The sequence below is a fragment of the Siphateles boraxobius genome, unplaced genomic scaffold (genome assembly GCF_051911475.1).
Source record: "Siphateles boraxobius isolate OS27281-9 unplaced genomic scaffold, OSU_SipBor_1 7, whole genome shotgun sequence".
Lineage (NCBI taxonomy): Eukaryota > Metazoa > Chordata > Actinopteri > Cypriniformes > Leuciscidae > Siphateles > Siphateles boraxobius.
Genome location: NW_027509197.1, coordinates 37,277,626 through 37,292,500, shown reverse-complemented (window position 1 = coordinate 37,292,500; position 14,875 = coordinate 37,277,626). Strand labels below are relative to the sequence as shown.

At 40.4% G+C, this 14,875-nt stretch overlaps 1 protein-coding gene across 1 annotated transcript in view; it reads left to right on the top strand.

The window, feature by feature from the left end:
- The first annotated feature begins 1,550 nt into the window (after positions 1–1,550).
- The window catches only part of scn1laa (sodium channel, voltage-gated, type I-like, alpha), a 71,525-nt gene continuing 58,200 nt past the window's right edge, over positions 1,551–14,875 (top strand). Inside the window, exon 1 of the mRNA XM_077215861.1 lies at positions 1,551–1,617. The gene's annotated coding sequence lies outside the window, so the exon portion shown is untranslated. The remainder of the gene's footprint in view (positions 1,618–14,875) is intronic.

Here is a 14,875-nt window from a genome sequence, read left to right as displayed (position 1 = left end):
GGTTTAATCCAGTAGGTGTCGCCATTCGGCTTCGCTGACCTCTCTCTGAAAAGCGTGACTGACGTTTTTGCACTGACAAGTCAACTTGAATTTATTGTGAAATTGATTTCAAACTTGCTTTACTCAACTAGTACAAGATTTTATGAAACCTTAAAGAACTCGAGTTCAAAAGTTTTTAGTAAGCAATCCAAAATAATCTATTAAAATGTTGTCTATGGTATGTGCATTTTAAATTAAATTCTTGTCAGATTTTAAACTTCAAGTTGCTTCTTAGAAAGCGACTTATAAATGAGAAAAATCGATCTCTTTTTTTCACGTTTCCGGGTTCAAAAGCAGAAGTCGTCATAGTTGGATAAACTTTTATAGTGGTGAATGAGAGACTACAATATATTTTCCGTGTTCTTGCTCTTAGAGCAAAAGAAAAACTCCACAATAGTGTTTTGGCAACTTTCAAAAGAGGAAAAAGATTGAGAGATTGATAACAGCAGTCAGAAGAGAGATGTCAACTTTACCTTCTCTCCCAAACACCCTCACAGCAGGGTTAACTAGTTTATTGTAATTTGATGAAAATATAATATAATACAAAGTAGGCTATAGTGTTGTAAATGTACATACTGTACATTGATAAAAAAAGTATATATATATATATATATATATATATATATATATATATATATATATAAACGTTGCAGGATTTACGATGCTGATGACCGTTAAAACCATAAACTGTAAAAAAAAGAAAAAAAAAGAAAACACGTCATCAGTCTGTGAAAAAGGTCCAAAGAAGCGGTTAAAACGACAAAAGGGGCAACAATTTAAAAAGTGTCATTTGAAAGTGTCTTTTTTGCTTCAAGCCTTTAAACAATACACTATGCCAGCTGAAATCTAATGGTATGTACAGAGAAAACACATATTACTATGCTTTATTTAATGTTTATGTCGAAATGTGCGTATGCTAGCCTAATACAGAAATAAGTTGCCCACACACAAAGGGTGGAACAAAAAAAAAACATTGTCGTGACAAAAAATACACAGACAAAAATGAAAACGTGAAAAAGTGAACCATCGTCACCTTTTGGCTCGTTTAAGAGACGTTTTGCCGTCGTACTGGCGTCAGTGTCCGTCAAGATCTGGACATGTACGTTAGGATTCCTACTATGGCGAAGGCCTGGTTTTTAACATTCATAAGCAAATGTTCTCCATTGGAAGTTTAAGAAGCAACGTCGACACAATCTAATTAATTCTCGCAAGGCAAAACATCAGACCCAACAAATGGTGGACGAAGCAACGTTGTCATTTCGCACTTTAATATTCATAAGCTCAACCTCAGTCATAATAGGATCGGTGATTTCGCTCTGGGTTTAACGTTAATGGATAACCGGAAGCGCTCATCTCTCGGATCTCAGGCACTTCGCTCTTTTTAAATCACAGACTTCAGCGATTTTATTTCTCGCTGAAAATCCCTTGGAGTTTTCTTCTTACTTACTTGGGTTAAGTTGGCCAGACTGATTTTTTCCCTCCACCTTGGATCACTTTATCAAGTTTTGCTCCTGGACGCTGAGGATTAATTTTTCCCTCATGTTCGAAGAAATTCCCTGATTTTTTTGCAGAAAGATGGTGAGTAGATCATGAAGTGCTGATGAAAGGTATTCAAATTTATGATCAAGAAAACATGCTTCGGGTTATAATTAAATGCGAATAACAAGAGTTTAGTTTAACAAGGATTTTTAAAATGACGGCTGACTTTGTGATCATACAACTCAATAACATGTATTTTAATAGATGATTTTCTCATTCAGTTTGTCTTTGAGAGTATGCAATCTTGACAAGAACATTCACAACTCCTGTTGTTTTTCTGTCATTTATATTTAGTTTAGTTTAGGCTGTGATATAGCTTACTTTTCTGTTTCTGCATACAGTATGTCAACGATGTCATAACAGCATCCGATGCACATGGAAAACAAGCGATTTATTTATCTGTGCATTGATTGATTTGTTTGGTTTTCCGACATCCATTTATACATGTTAGCACTGGCCTCTGCGCCACAGTTTTTGTTCTCTAATTCAACGTACAGCATTTTATAATATCTCTCACTCCTGATGCATTTGACTAGTGCAATGCTCTAACGCCAATAATCTTGAAAACGATTCAATTCAGCGTGGGATTTTTTTGGAGAAAGACACATCAACTGTCCTAACCCTGGTTGACGCCCTGGAAATCCACTTTTCCAGTGATTGATTGAACCTGCGGTGGAAGAGATAATGCCACAAGATAAAAATAGTTCATTGAGCTCATACGAACTTGTAGTTTTTTTTAATCTTTTTTTATTTGTAGGCGACTGCTAAACCCCGAATGTAGTTTAATGAACTACGTGCAGTCCGATTCCTAGAATCGGTTCTTTCAAACAGTTCATTTAAATAAACCTAATTCATCACGTGGCATAGGCTATAGTACGCGATCTGTTTATACAGCAATGTAAAATAATAATAATGTTTTATTAGCTTATTGTAATCAAATGTGTACACGTCCAGTTTGTTTTAGCTCCGATTAGGCTCACACTAAAAATAATTGACATTAAAAAATCTATTCAAATGCTATTGTGATGTAAAATTGAGACAAAACAAGCATACAGTCAAGTTTAAACTTACTTTTGCCCTATCAGTCAAATCTGCATTCAAAAGCTTTTATTCGGATCGCGCATCGGTTTTCGGCTTGATTTGGACATGACTCGGTTTAATGAGTTGGTGATTGTTGATCATGTGCAGGATGGATTTGATTGAAGGCATATTCTTCTGTTACGCCCACCTCAGCTAAGCAGAACAGTCCAGGAAGTGCCAATTTAAATTAAATCAGGTATTTCTCCAAGGCAGGCAGGCAGGCAATCATATAAAGGCTGTCTTCCCTAGTTACATAAGATGAGAGAAAGTGTGCTTGGATTATAACGTAGGCCTACTACACAAAACACTTTGTTTAGTTCAAGATTTTTTTTTGTGGAATAATACGCCAAAAATGTCCCTACTACCTGACTAATATCCAAATTGAAATCCTGCAAAAGCTCTCAATCTCCTGTCAATAGGCTAATTGGTTTTTTTTTGGTGCCTAATCCATCCAATGATGGCTGTCGGAAGTTAGCAAATCGACTGAAATCAATAACACGCCACAAAAAACAGTTCGAGACCCTTTATTTCTTTAATAATTTGATGCATTTTTGCAGTGAATATTCGAGTAAGAACTGAAGGGGACATTATCATTTGATTGGATCTGAAGTCGACTGGACATTAAGTCAGGTGGTTGGAGAGAAGTGTTGAAAAGAAGAGGAATTTGTATTTAAAATATAAACATTTTGACATTTTTGTATTTAAAATATAAACATTTTGACATTTTTACTGGCACATTTGATCAGTTGAATGCTGAATAAGTTTTAATGCACTGTTTTAAATAATAACTGCAGGTTGAGTCATGCTCAAAGACCAGTGAATTGTCACATTTACTCAGTTGTAAAATGTAGTCTTGTGTAAATTTAGCACCCGTAGTGTCAATGAATATTGTAGTGTAGTATATTACAACCCCATTTCCAGAAAAGTTCTGGAATCTGTTCTTTGTTAATCCTCTTTAACCTTTATTTAAAACTACAAAGAAAATATTTCCATTTCCAAAATATTTATATTTTGCTTCCAAATTAATTGTTTTGTGTAAAACACCTTATGATTTTGATGGATGCAAAACACTCTAAAAAAAACTCTCATAAAAGATTATAGATTATCCAAGTTAAAATGTTTTGAAACCGTCCACAATAAGCAGGTGAACTGGTAATAGGTGAGGGTATCGTGATTGGGTAAAAAACTCCATCCACCAAAGGCTCAGTCTTTGCAAAGAAAAGATGGTTCATGGAGGCTCACCACTTTGTGCTAAATTTCATGAGAGAATTGTCAAACAATTCAAAAATCAAGAATACAAACTTTCTACCATACAAAATATTCCATACAAAGATTCAGGGAATCCAGATAAATCTCCAGTCCGTGTCGGGCAAGGCAGGAGACCTCTGTTGAATGTGCATGACCTTTGAGCCCTCAGATGGCATTGTACGAGAAACCTTCATGCTACTGTGTTAAATACTGCCACATATGGGTTTGGGAGGACTCTAGAAAACCTTTGTCACTTAAAGGGGGGTTCAGGATTTTGGACATCGGACCTCATTTCCAAGTTAGCCTGGATGTTATTTATCAGTGGAAACAGTTTTCAAAAATTTGCATCCAGTCCTTCCAGTTGCATAGTTCGCCGGTGCTAGGCTAGCGCGAGTCAACGGTATCTGCTAGCCTGGCATTAAAAACAGTTTTACCCATTCCACAGTACACCAAAAGCAAATAAATGATAACGCCAGACTATCGATGTAAATGTCTGTTGGGAGAATCATGTTTGAAATCAAACTACTCTTGCATCTCAATGATCGCATTACATTTACAGGAACTAGTTTCTCAGCAGCGGCGGAATTTTACTCTGTTCCGGTTAGTAGTACTGCGAAAAGTAAACACAGAACAGAAGCGCACTACAGTCGGGACGTCTAGCTAGCTAGTAGTAGCCTTGAACAACGATATTGAAACATTCGATTGTAAAAGAAAGAATTGGCAATACAGTGATATACTCTGCTTCTGTAGTGATGAGTGTCAGCGGCAGGGAAATACACTCGCGTGATTGTCATGTGGACCGGCTGTCTCGGTTGCCTAGGTAACTTAATATCACTCCGCCACTGCTGTAGACTGTGCTAATAAATACAGGGAACAAAGTATAACTATTGCAATGCGATGAAAGGGTAGTTTGATTTCTAACTTTATTCTCTCAACAGACATTTACATCGATAGTCTGGCGTTATCATTTATTTGCTTTTGGTGTACTGTGGAGTGGGTAAAACTGTTTTTAATGGCAGGCTAGCAGATACCGTTGACTCGCGCTAGCCTAGCACCGGCGAACTATGCAACTGGAAGGACTGGATGAACATTTTTGAAAACTGTCTCCACTGATAATTAACATCCAGGCTAACTTGGAAATGAGGTCCGATGTCCAAAATCAAGAACCACCCCTTTAACACAGTCTGCCGCTGCATCATGAAATGCAACTTGAATCACTGTTGCACAAGGAGAAAGCTATACATCTGTTCAATGCCGCTGAGTTCTCTGGGCCTGAGCTCATCTCAGATGGTCCAAAACAAAGTGGAAATGTGTGCTGTGGTCAGATGACTCCACGTTTCAGCTTGTTTTTGGGGTCCTCAGCCGCAAAGACAAAAGGGACTATCCAGACCACAGCAACAGGTGCAAATGCAAACATCTGTATGAGGGGGCATCAGTGCAAACGGCATGGGTGAGTTGCATGTGTGTGAAGGTACCACTGATGTGGATACTGGGGTTATAGAGACATATACTGCCATTATGAGGACATATTTCCTGGAAGTCTATGGTTACTAGGGCAAGACAATGTCACAATGCCAATGTTTCGAAGACACTCTACATCTGCAGTCCAGATCTGTCTCCTATTGAAAATATACTTTATGGGTCATCATAAAAAGGAGAATCAGAGAATGACGACCACGGAGTGTTGAGCAGCTGTCTTGTTGTATCAGGCGATATTGGGCAAAAATTCCACTTGCAAAACTGCAGCAATTAGTATCCTCAAACGATTAAAATGTGTAATTAAAAGGAAAGGTGATGTGACACAGTGGTAAACATGCCTCTGTCCCAACTTTTTTTGGAGTGTGTTGCAGCCAACAAAATCAAAATTTATTTATATTTACAAAATAGTTGGTCAGTGAAAAATATGAATATTTTCTTTGTACTTTTGTCAGTTCAATAAAGGTTAAAGAGAATAAATGAATCACAAAATTTTATTTTATTGCATTTTACTAAATATCCCAACTTTTCTGGAAATGGGGTTGTATATTATGAAATTGATATTATATTATAGTAATTGTTTCACCAATGGCTTTTAACCATTTGAAATAGTTGAATTAGTCATTAGAAATAAATGTTTTTTTTTCTGTTCTAATCGCTTAGTATCAGTATTAAAAAGAAATGCATTATAATCTGACAGGAGGTATCAATGAATATAGGCTGTTAGATCCATTACTGAGAACGGTTTGTGATTCAGAGGCATTTTGCAAAGTGCTCTTGGAGGTTTTTAGTTTCATATCATCATATCCACACTTGGGAAACTTAGCCTAATGTTTTTTTCTCACAAGGCAATGGGAACCACTTGAAGTGCCTGGGCCTGATATGATGGCTTCTGATTGAAACTGTTTGTGGTTGTGAGGTGGGGGTGGGGGTCTGTCTCTTTTGGAAGGTGTGATGACAAATACCCCTTTTCCACCAAAAAAGAACTGGTTCGGAACTGGTGCTGGTTCAAAGTTGGTTCGGAGTTGGTTCAACTTGCGAACCTTCTCAGAACCGGTTTGTTTTTCCACTGACTAGAGCGCCCAGCGAACAGCGTCGTTACGTCACTGTGTACGTCGCTATACGTCTTAGCTAGAAACGCTTGCAAGTACAACATTACTTTGGGATTATCTCTAACTCGTGTACCAAGAAGGCTTTAAAAACAATTGAAAAATGTAAGTTTTTTAATATTTTCCCTTGATATGTAATCTTTTCTGATTAGTGATGTACCCCTGTCTTGTGTCTTTTTTTTCTTTCCGTTTATTTGGTCTATATTGTGACTGTTTTCTTCTTTGCTTACATAATGTTTTCAATAAAAAATAAAAAATAAAAAAAAGCTAGAAACGCTTGCGCCAACTTCAAGCATAACACCAATTTGTTCAGACAAGGGTGTTGAAAACTGAAACAGCTGTTTGCATTGCTTAAAATAATTTTCGAAAGTAAAATCTTTACTTCGGAATTTTACTTCTGTTCTTGTGTGTGTTAGTCCTCTCCTGACAAAAACAGGACTGTGTTTCAGCCTCAACTAGTGCAGGTTGTTTGGTTCAAAGAAAAAATTGGTTCATATTGATGTACTAGTCTCAAATAGCCAGACCTAAATCTAGTCCATGATATAAGCTAGCCTATATACGTATCATAAACTCTCTCTCTCTCTCTCTCTCTCTCTCTCTCTCTCTCTCTCTCTCTCTCTCTCTCTCTCTCTCTCTCTATATATATATATATATATATATATATATATATATATATATGTGTGTGTGTGTGTATTGACATCTCGACTGCACTAAAATGTAAATTATGTACGTGTGAACAAGTTTTTAGACGTACAAATGTGTTTGAATCCTTATTTATGAATATTAAAATTGATTCTTTTGAATTAAGTTGTCATATCAATGAGATAATGGTTTCAGTTGCATTTATTAACAGAAGTTTACTCATCTTCTTAATACAAAACGATAACATTTTGTTCTGTTCTCTGTGACTTTTGCTGCAAACTCGTTTCAAACTACATTTTAAAACTTTAAAATGAATAACATTTCTGTAATCGTTTAACCAGTATTTATCATGTATTATTTATTTTGTTTTGTTTGTATTTCGTTTTTTCAGTATAGTCCTATGCTGTGACTGAGAACCATCAAAATACATCACAATACTTCAAAAATGCCACATAAATTCACAAAAGTAATCAATTTTATTTGTGCGTTGTAATCCAAACAATTGTGAGGAACAGACTCAAATGCAAGCCTTTATTCAGAAATCTTCATTTCCATTCTCAGCTGTGGCAGTAAACGTCAAATCCTAGCGCACTCGTTATAAATTCCAAAATTGCTGCCTCAAGAAGCTTTATGACATGTTTTACGACAATGATCAAATGCTCTTTGGCTCTCGCCTGCTTCATCACAGATTGTGACGTACCGTGTTTGGGCAGTGTGCGTATAAAACGTGTGCCTTAACGGAGGAGCTCGGGATAAGATTTTCAGCGATTAATAACTTAAATTCTGCTCTATACCTCATACAAAACTTTTTTATACCGCCATTGTCGTTTGGACTACTTTTTGTACAGCTTTTGACATTTTTGCAATAAATAAATTATTGTGATGTTATATGTATTTTTCTTAACTGTACATTAGTTTTTCAGGAATCATTATGGGTGGGTTTAGAGGTAAGAGTTGGATTAGTGACTCAAAATATCTTTTTAATGCTATGTTGTCACTAGAATTTAAATTTTCCTACACATTTTTCTCCATAGCGTTTTATAGGCTATATTTTTATATTATCTATAAAATTGTTATTTTTGGTTTTGGGGGTAGGGTTAAGTCGTCTAAAATGTATCTATAAAATGGTAAAAGGGCATTTATACAAATACTTCATGGTAGAAAAGATTCATAAATATTTTAATTTTTTTAGCTGTAAATACATGCGTAATAATGTTTATGTTTAAGTGTTGTCAATATCCATATTGTACGTTTCGGCATCTATCCAAATGTACACAAATGTATGTTTTGTTTGTTACGTATTAATACCTACTGTACGTATTATAACAATGAGACCAGGCTGGAATGTGATGCCTAAATATAAAATCTACTGACTAGTTTTTAGTGCTTAGTTTTTCCCATATAATAAAAAATAATCAAATAGTGCTACCATGTCAAATTTATTGAATTATAGAGTGGTACAACAGGAAAGCAGAAAAATGATTTCTACAGTGGCTGATAAAGAGCAGATCAGCTGGCTTTTGGTTGTGACAAGTGTTCATTGTCAGGTGTATTTGTCTCGCAGAGGAGTCAATATATCATGAGGAGAGATTAGAGGCTCTGAGTGAGAGTCAGGTTTCTGTTGTCGATGGTAATCGTGTGATGAATATCATGTGTGATTTGGAGTAACTTCAGCCATCGTTTAGATGTTGACTCGTGCCTAGTTTATTTTGGTTCTTGTTTGCATAACCGGGCCTGTCAGTCAGATACGCAATCTCTAATTAAAATGAATGTGGATTCTGCTGGGAGTACAGATGTGGTCAACAACCTGTTAATCTCTCAGAGGACATAGTGTACGACCTGCAGATAATAATCTGGATTTATTGATCTAACCCTAACCCTAACCCTAACCTAACCCTAACCCTAACCCTAAAAGCACAAATCACTTATTTTAAAGACAAGGATTGTGCTTTTGTTATTTGTAAATATCAACTTGTTCAATGTGATAAACTTCACCTAATATGATTTCTCTTGATGGGACATGTGAATTTGAGGAGAACTGCCTTCATACATCCATTGAAAATCACCAAAACACCAGCTGATTAAATTTACATTACTGTACAGAGATTTATTGTTTAAGGTTCAGTTTAATTGTGCAGCCTTTGCAATGTCAAAACGACTATTTCAGATAAAAATGTATAATATGAACTAGCCTAGATTATACAGTAGGCTATAGTTTGCAGAAGGCTGACAGAGGTCTGTTTTTAGTCCCAGTGTATCCCTGCCGTTACTGAAAGCGTATTGAAATGCAACTAATAATTTGTCAGAATGTTGTGTCCCGCGTGATGCTGAGGGAGTATTGGTTGAAATCACAGTATTGTGCAAAATGTCATGAAGTGGGCGATCTCTGGGCTGCTGGTACAGATGTGAACTCCCTACAGTCCTTGAATCCTAAGCCCTTGTCCTCCACCTTCAATTAGTCTCACGCATAGGCGTCAATTTATGTTTTCCTCCGTGGGTGCTCTTGGAAAAAAAAAAGTAGTCAAATTTTTTTTGCAATTCAGAACCTTAGGAAATGGACAGCGGCTGACACGAACACACACACACACACACCTATTTACTTGATAATAAAGCCGTAAAGTAGGCTAGGCTTCGTTCAACTCAGGACAGCGCCACTTCTCACAAATACAGACAGGATTGGAGATGAAAAGTTTAACTGACACGTTACCGCGATCAGCTTCGTGAGAAATTAAAAATCAATGTCACACAATTCCACACAGTAAAAAATAGGTTTTACTTTTTTAATAAGAAATCTGTCCATTTTAGTCTCACTCTGAATCTGATTACCAAAAGCACATACACGCACAGCACTGTATAGTGGGGGGATGGAGCGAAGGCTTTTTCATCCGAGAAACGCTGTCACAGTGTGACAGACGCTTCACATAGCACCAACTGCAATGTTTAATTTTAAATGAATGTTTAAAGCCCTCGAGCCCTGAAGCACCCATGGTATCGGCGCCTATGGTCTCACGTAGCCAGAACTTCAGCCTGATGGAGGAAGATCTGGACTCCATAGCAGCTTTTCATTGGCCAAGCACCGCCCAAATGCCGTTTGACTGACAGGTATAATGCAACCAATCACAGTTTGTTTTCTCCTACACGTTTAGGGGTGTGAAAATGTAACGTTGATGTCCCTAGAATAACAGACCGGTGTGTAAAACTCTTGGACATATTTTAAAGAGTCTATGCTGCAAACTTTACGTACTTCACATACTTTTGAAAATCCAGCATTTAGTTGATGCTGATAAGTGCTCGTTGTAACATTTGGAAACACAACAGCTTTCCTTTTCCATGAGGGGGTTTGGCATCACGGCATCTTTGTTTCCAGGTGGACCGTTAAAGAATGTGACACACGTCTCCCGGACATCCTGTAGAATTCAAACAATCCGATGACGACTTTGCAAATCCTGGAGTGTTTCCGGTTAAGTGTGTGATGTATGCATTAGACATTTAGCCAGCGGTCCGAGACTGAGGCTGTTCACTCCACGTTTAGGCTATGTTGAAAGACTAAAGACTTACGTATTATTATTTTTTGCTCCAGTTGATTTTACAGATTTTTTTTTCTCTCCAATGTGTGGCTATTCACATTTACATTTGAATTGCTAATAAATAGGGCTGCCCCTAATAGTCCAAATGATAGTCATTGAGAAAAGGCTTGATCGATCAAATTTTAATTGGTCGGAAGGTCGCAGGAAAAAAAAAAACTGTACAGGAAGTGGCGAAGTCATGCAGTCTGTGACGGACAGATCGTTAACAAGGCAGATCCATGTGGTAATTATGTAGGGCAGGAAATCCAAATGTCTGTCTATCATTCATCGACCTCAAGCATGGGCTGCGTCCGAAAGCTTGGGCAGCTTACTTAACTGACAGCATTTGCAAACAAAGGTGTCTGCTGAAACTGATTTCGGAAAGACTTCTGAAGCAGTGTAATGGTTTAATAATCTGCACCGAAATATAGAGAGAGGTGATAAAGCAAATATGAATTTGCTACAATAGTAATTTCTCCCTTTCAAATGTGGAAAACGTTGGTCAAAAACATTTACACACACACAGACCACCAACCACAACTTTCAGACGCCATCTTTATTTTATTGATTTTTTGCTCAAATGCTATAGAATGCGACGCACAGGATTGTGAGATATCAAAGGCAGCGAAAGGATACATCTATGCTGCCTTAAAAAATTATCAGATGACGGTATGTCAGGAGACAGGAAGTGAAGATAACATTGGATTCAGGCATTTTTTTGATGCCTTTCTAGCTTGGAATGCTTTCTCTGAAGGCAGCATTTTTAAGCTTTTGGACACAACATGCAACGTGTAGATAGTAGCCTATTGTTAATGTTAACCTACATAAATGTGCGCTATTATTAGCGGTCTTAGATTAGGTTATCTAAGTGTTTGCATGGAGTGAAGCTAAATTAGTACCATCAGGGAACTACACTAACCTTTTCCACCGGTTGGCACTTGCGCTACTAACTTTTTCAGTTACTGGTGCAAAACCTGATTTCGCATAAATTATTTATAGTAAGCCGCTCTGGATAATAATGAACAATAATGAAACGTACTCGGTTACTAACGTAACCTCGGTTCTCTCTAGAGAGGGAGCATCATCTGCAAGCATCATTCCCCATGAAATAGCATCCTACAGGAGCTAGTTATGTTAACAGTGTTTCACGCAGACAGGGTGAACGTGTTCAGCCTGAACTGGGTAATAGTACGGGTTATTCAACGCCCATGGAGCTGTTTTATCGCTCAGTGAGCGATGCACAAGCGAAACTCAGCATCTGGGCCGGCACAGCGGGGCAGATAGCACTGAATTCTATACCGACAGAAGCTTGGCTTGTAAGGCGGGAACCTCTAGGTTGTAAAACCTTATAAATGTAGACGGCGAGGCCCAGCCCGCGGCCGTACAGATATCGGTAACCCCACTATACCACGCCCACGATGAGGCCACGCCTCTTGTGGAGTGCGCTCTGACACCCAAAGGACACTGCAGGCCCTTAGAAGTTCAAGCCAGTGCTATGGCGTCGACTATCCATCTGGATAGGCTCTGTTTGGATGCGGCCAGTCCCTTGGAGCGTCCGCCAAACAAAACGAAGAGCTGCTCAGTCTGTCTGAAGACCGACGAGCGGGACACATAAGCTCTCAGTGCCCTGACAGGGCAGAGGTGACTCGCATCCTTCTCCTCATCACGAACCGGGAGGGCGCACAGGGAAATAAGGGTTTGGGCACGTACCAGTGCCTTGGTTTGAGTATGACATTTGACCCATTAGGTCCAAACTCCATGCATGACGTGCTTACCGAAAGCGCTTGCAAGTCCCCTACGCGCTTCACTGAAGTCGAGAGCCATAAGGAATACCGTTTTGAGAGACGGATGTTTCATGTCTGACAAATGGATTGGCTCGAATGGGGCACCTTTCATGGCTTCCAAAACCGTAGAAAGGTCCCACACAGGGACTGAGGGGGTCTGGGAGGATTCAGCCTCCAAGCTCCCCTGAGGAATCGCACGACCAGGTCGTTTTTCCCCAGTGACTGGCCAGACGTCGGTTTTGCAAACGCCGCTATGGCCGCCACGTATACTTTGAGCGTGGATGGGGTTCTGCCCTTATCTGCCCTGAGCTTGACACCAGGCAGAGAACACTGACCACTTTGAGGAATAGAGCTGTCTAGTAGATGGGGCTCTAGCCTGCGTGATTGTATTTAACACTCCCTCTGGGAGGTTAGCGGGTACCCGTTGATGGCCCATGCATGTAGGGACCATAATTCCGGGCGAGGATGCCAAATCGAGCCCTTTGCCTGAGAGAGGAGGTCTCTCCTCACCGGTATCGGCCACGGGGCAGTGCTGGTCCGCCGCATTAGGACTGGGAACCAATTCTGGTTTGTCCAGAGCGGAGCCACGAGTAGCACTGGGCATCCGTTTTCCCTGATTTGTTCCAGCACTTGAGGCTGGAGCGAGACGGGGGGGAAAGCATAGAGGGGGCAGCGGGGCCATACGTGGGCCAGCGCATCCCTGCTCTTGGAGAAAAAGTTCGGACAGTGAGCGCTTTCTTGGGACGCGAACAGGTCCACCTGCGCTCTGCCGAATGTCTCCCACAGCAGTTGGATCGTCAGCAGGTGCAGCGACCATTCCCCTGCTTGGACATTGTTTCTGGACAGACGGTCTGGTCCCAGATTCAGGCGACCAGGCACATGCGCTGCTGTCAGTGAACAGCTGTCAGTGTTCAACACCCATTCTGATACCCCGGGAAGCTTTGCCCACGCATCTGCGTGAATAGCTAGGGGTAGAATGAAAAACGGGCTCTGAAAAACATAGCGGCGGCTGCAGAGCTTCGGTGTGCTGAGACATAAACACTGTGTTTATAGAGTGCGAGGCGGGAGGCGCGCCAATTGCGGCGGGCATCCTGGTCGAGCTCGAATTCTCTATGACAGGTTGTGGAGGGAGAGCGAGCGGGATAAACCCCGTGTGGTTAAGCGTGTCTGTGAAGGAATGTGGGCGCGGGACGGCGGGCACATACACTGCACTGAGAACACCGTCGGCTTGGGCTGACCGAATGTGGGTCAGTTTCGTTTTTACAAAAAACGAGGGACACGCATAGTGTAGTGTTTGTGGGCACTGTGTCGTGGGCACATTTACTACATTTTTGCACAATCGACATGAGTCGATTTTATTTGTGCTAGCCCTGAACTGTGGTGGGCTGTGTCTGTGTGTGGGAATGGGCACTGAGACATGGGCATTCTTACAACAGTCATAACACCATCGGCAGGCTGGAATACTAGAAAATACACTCTTTTGGGATTTATCTGGGTCGCCGTAAAAATGGCATTTGTGTGCAGGCAAGCGGGCTGTGGTGCCGGCTTGTTTACTGCGAAATACACTGGAACAGTCACATTGTTTGGAACTGAACGAGCGAGAAGTATCGGTAGAGTCTGGCCGCGGCGAGACTTAAACACCGTGGGTCTTAGCTGACTGTATGTGTGTTGGTTTCGTTTTACAGAAAACGTGGCACATGCAGTGTGTAGTGTTTGTGGGCACTGGGTTGTGGGCACATTCACTACATTTAATGCACAATGACATGAGCCGATCTCATTTGTGCGAGCCCTGCACTGTGGCGGGCTGTGTTTGTGTGTAGAAATGAACACTGGGCTGTGGGCATTTTTACTACACTCATAACACCATTGGCTGTGGCTGGAATACCAGAAAATACACTGCTTATATGATTTTTCTGGGTCGCCGTGGAAACGGCATTTTTTGTGCAGGCAAGCGGGCCATGGTACCGGCTTGTTTACTGCAAAATACACTGGAACAGTCGCATTTACTTGGAACTGAACGAGCGAAAGGTTTCGGTGCAAGTCTAGCCGCGGCGAGAATAAATTTGATCTGCTGCGAGACCTGGGATCGAACACGGGTCTCCCGTGCGAAGGCTTTGGGTTTCGCCACTGAGCCACAGGGGGAAACAACAAAAGCTTAAAATAGCTCGACCAGATAACAGAGCGTCATCACAGTTTGTGTGTGTTGCCGTTTGTTTGCAGGCGTGCGTGTTATACAACAGGCTCATTGCTGCAATATTGACATTTTCAGCCGCTCAAACTGAGAGGAGCTGAGAAATGTTTGAGAAATGGAGATTGGTCCGGCCTCGGCGGGACCAAAACACACTCTTTCCTCATTCCGCCGGTGACGCATGTCCACGGGGGGCGGGGTAGC